This window comes from Condylura cristata, unplaced genomic scaffold, assembly GCF_000260355.1.
Source record: "Condylura cristata isolate star-nosed mole 26May11 unplaced genomic scaffold, ConCri1.0 scaffold00008, whole genome shotgun sequence".
Taxonomy (NCBI): Eukaryota; Metazoa; Chordata; class Mammalia; order Eulipotyphla; family Talpidae; genus Condylura; species Condylura cristata.
In genome coordinates this window covers 62,901,457-62,906,000 of record NW_004567109.1, presented here as the reverse complement: position 1 = coordinate 62,906,000, position 4,544 = coordinate 62,901,457, and the positions used below count along the sequence as shown (strand labels likewise).

Below are 4,544 nucleotides of genomic sequence, written 5' to 3'. Positions count from 1 at the left end.
TCGTATGCAGCCAGGAACTTAGAATATGAACCAATTGATTAAGTTAAGTTCAGATTATATAGCTGTGTAAGATGGGCCCTATATTAGTGATCAATATCTATAAGAAGAGGGAGATTTGGACACAGAGAGGCACAGGAAAGAAAGCCTTGTGAAGATGGAGACAGAACTCGGAGTTTGCAAGTCAAGGAACAGAAAGGCATGAAACAGATTCCCTCTCAGAGCCTCGAGAAGGAAGCAATTCTGACACCTGGATTTTGGATTTTTAGCCTCCAGAATGTGAGTGATTAAATTTCTGTTTTCAGTGGAAGCCCTAGGAAATTAATACGAGAGTAATGAGATATTCAGAGCTATGGATAGAAAATTTAAGAAATGAACCAAATGCAAATTCTGGAACTGAAAAGCACAATGGCAGGAAAAAAACTACAATAAATGGACTGAACAATAAATTAGATGCTATATAAAAAAATAAGCAAACTTTAATACAGGTAAATAGAAATTATCTACACTAAAGCAGAGGGATTTAAAAAAAAAAAACAAAACCCGAACACATTATGAGAATCAGTTACCCCTGAGATATTATCAAACTGGGGTCACATGAAATTGGGGTCACAGTAAGAGAGGGAAGAGACAAAAGGACAAGAAAATATGTGAAGAAAAAAAAAATTCCTGGAGCTCAAAACGCTGCCAGCAAGACAGACACTAAGCCATGTTCAGCTATATCATAGCCAACAGCTGAAAAACAACGATTAAAAAAAAAGTATTAGAAGTAACAAGAGGAAAAAGGCACATTCCAAAAAAGGAGAGTGATAAGAATTTCTGTTGACTTAGGGAAAAAATGCCTTTCAGAAGATAAATGAGTTACATAATTAAAGTACTGAAAGACTATCAATCTTTAATCTTGTTCTAGACTAAATTTGCTTTGAAAATTTACAAAAGTTGATAGAATGTGTTGTTGGATTACCAACTCATGAAGAATGCCAAAAGGGTAGAACTCGATGGAAATGATACTAGATTAAACTCAACTCCACAGAACGGAGTGAAAAATACTGGAAATGGCAAATGTGTGGTAAAATATAAAAGACTTACAAATTTTTTAAAAGATTGATTGATGCATACAAGAACTGCGGTGCAGGCCAGAAGTATGGGAGGAGGGAGTGAGATGATTCACTAGAGACAGAATGGGGAGCAGAACACCCAGATCTACTGAAACACACTGCTGAGGGGAGCAGGAGGCACGACAGGAGAGGTCTGCTGCACCATGTGGGTCAGCTCCCTGGCCGGGGATCGAACTCATGTTTGCAGTGACTGGCATCAGCTTGAAAGTCTTTAACCCCTGTGTCACCGGGGAGACCCTATTCTAAAATGTTTAAATGTCAATTGACTATTGAAATAAAAATTAGAGTAATTGCATATAAGGATTTCTAATATGCATAGAAGTAAAAAAATATAACAAATGTAAAAAGTATGGTAGGAGGTAAAGGGAAGCATAATGGTGTGTGTTTTTCTTTCTTTTTAAGATGTACCTATTCATACATACAGCACTGGGGTACAGGCCAGGGGGGTGGGGTGGGGTGGGGTGAGAGAGTTACCAGAGACAGAGTAGGGAGAACAGGCAGACTGACTGAAATACACTGGTGAGGGGAGCAGTGGGAGAGAGAGGAGAGGACTGCTGTGCCATGTGGGTCAACTCCAGGGCCAGGGATGCAACTCACACTGAGGTGGCTTTAGCTAGCTTGCAGTGCTGCGTCCTAACTCACTGGGCCACCAGGGAGGGCCATCCTTTCCTTTAATATTACTTTGATTTTATATAGTAACAACTTTCTTTTGATTAGTCTTTTCATGGAATACTTTTTCCTCATCTTTTTACTCTTAACCTCTCAGTATCTTAATATTTAACGTATCTTTTTTTGCACACAGCATGTGGTTGGGATTTTTTCCACCTGATAGTCTATGCTTTTTAATTACATTTAATACAATTATTTTGATGTGGATGGGTTTAAGATATATCATTTTCATTTTACATTTTTTTCATCTGTCCATTTCCCCTTCTTCCTCTCTTTTAGACCCCTTTTGGATTATTTACAATTTTATTAGCATTCTACTGATATCCTTAATTGTCTTCTTATCTGTAACTCTGCTAAGAGGTCTTTTAAATGATTACTTTAAGAATTATAATAATATAGTTTTAACCTATTACAGCCTACTTTAATATTATACCATTGAAATATAGTGTAAGAAACATACACCATTGGTTGGCGCAATGGGTTAAACACAGCACTATGAAGTAAGGCAGCCACTGCCTGTTCTGCTCCCCACTCTGTCTCTGGTGAATCCTCCCAGCCCCTGTACCTCTGGCCTGTACACAGTTCTGTATGTATAAATAAATAAATCTTTTTTAAAAAATAAAATAAATAAAGGAAAGGAGATTGCCAAAGATAAAGTGGGATACTTCATAATACTAAATCATCAAGAAAATGTAATCACAAATATATATGCACTGAATAGTAAAGTTTCAAAATATGTAAATAAAATGTGACAAAACTAATGAGAAAAACGGACAGCTCTACCAGTACAAATACACATATATATATTTAAAGATTTATTTACTATGCACACAGAACAGGGGTACAGGTCAGGGGTGCAGGGGCCATGAGAGGATTCACCAGAGACAGAGTGGGGAGCAGAACAGGCCGACAGAGGGAAGTACACTGCTGAGGGAACCAGCGGGCAGGTCAGGAGAAGTCTGCTGCGCCATATGGTCACCTCCAGGGGAGGGGATCGAATTCATGCTGAAGAGGCTTTAGCTTCTTAGTGCTGTGCTTTAACCCACTGCGCAGGTTAGGGAGGGCCCACTTATATTTTTTATTGGTCACCCCACCCCCAGATGTGATATTTTTTACCATTTTTCCTGGGGTTATCTATCCTCACTGGCAACCCCCTCCATGGGTCATCACCAGTAACATTTTATGGCTGCTGCTACTGGTTATACTCCCCCCAACTCCCAAGCCTTGCCTGAGCTCCCTGATAAATTGCAGTGCTTCTTAGGGCCTGCCCTCACATTAGGTCTTTTCCTGTGGGACCTGCCAAAGTGCTCTGCCTTTGAGATTCCTATATAAGTCATTCTGTCCTCAGGTGTGAGTTCTGCAGAGGCCAGAACCCTATCAGGTTTTGTCTGTCTTTGTATTCTCCAGCCCCTAGCTTAGAGCCTGGGGTCCAGTATTTGTTCAGCAACTGTTTCATGAAGGAGTAGGTCCCAGGCTTCATGTCCAGGTTCAGCATGTCAGATATTCCCCTGGAAGTGACTCTTAGAGAAACTCAATTCGTCCCCCTACCCCAGTAGTCAGAACTGAGGACTGACTAGCATGTGTCCTGTGTTAACCCAGGACAGCCTCATAAAGCATACACTCTCTTCTCTCTGTGTTCCATCTGCGGTCACAAACTCCAGCCCAGCCCGACAGACAGCACCGCTCCACCTTGTAACAGCTGCTGTCATCTTCCTGTCTCCACCTTTAGGCAGACTGTCCAGGCAGGTGTGGCCTCATGTGTTGATGTTGCCCCTAGAAGTCACTACAGTTACTCTCTGGAAGGTTAGCAAGTCGTGTCGTGACCAGAGCCGGCAGGGGGTCAGTGGGAGGAAGAAGCCTATTTGTGGGAACAACCCCCCACCCCCAACCCGCTCTCTCCCTCCCTCCCCCCAAGCCCAGGGCATACACATCCTGGGCTCCGACCCTTCCACAGTACTGACGCGGGGCGTCCCGAGCTTACAGAATGGAGGTCACCTCCCAAGACACACAGCTGAGCAACAGCGGTGACAGGGGAGGAACCCAGCTCCACCAAGTGCAGAACTCCGTCTCTCTGGAAAGCCAGTTCTCGAGACCGCCGCGGGAAGTTGGCAGCCTCTGCCGTTCCCCCACATTAGATTCTGTGTAGATGAGGAAGAGGAGGAGGACCCAGGAGCTACCTCCTGTTCGACACAATAGTAGGCATGTAATGGTAACAGTATTAATAGTCAGCCCGCGCAGGGCGGGCTCTGGGGCAGAGGGCAGCCAGGCGCGGACAGAGCGGGCAGCACCGGAGCAAGGGACGCGCCCTCCCCTGGCGCCTGCGCACCGCGGCCAGCTCCCCGCTCTGCCCCGCCCCAGTTGCCTGGGTTTTCAAATTTGAAACCTGCTCCTTTTCCCGCCCGAACGGGCGGACCAGCCGCGGGAGAGGGCGGGGCCCTTCGCAACCAATAGCGCCTCAGAGGCCCCCGGCCCCGCCCCGAGAGGACGCCCGCACGGCGCTAGCGGCCGCGGGAGAATGGACCCGGCACCCCGCCGCCCCGCCCCCGCGGGCCACGCTCGCTTCAGCCGAACCCGGGGCCTCCCGGACACCGCAGGCCCCGAAATCACCTTTTGATGTGTGGGACCCCAGCCGGCAGCGCCGGGCTGGAAATTGGGATCTAGAAGTGCCAAGGCGCGGGGCCGCTGGCAGGGCGGGCGAAACGCAGCACCCGCGGGCCCGCACGGTGCGGGGCGGCTAGCCCTCGGCTCCGGCAGGAGCTG

At 46.4% G+C, this 4,544-nt stretch overlaps 1 long non-coding RNA gene across 1 annotated transcript; it reads right to left on the bottom strand.

Annotated features, from left to right (window-relative positions):
• Nucleotides 1-2,934: 2,934 nt before the first annotated feature.
• LOC105853390 lies at nt 2,935-4,460 on the bottom strand. The gene is made up of 3 exons (XR_001145228.1): nt 4,392-4,460; nt 3,766-3,922; nt 2,935-3,557 (listed from the first exon to the last, which is right to left on the bottom strand). It is a non-coding gene; the product is annotated as an uncharacterized LOC105853390 (long non-coding RNA).
• Nucleotides 4,461-4,544: the final 84 nt, after the last annotated feature.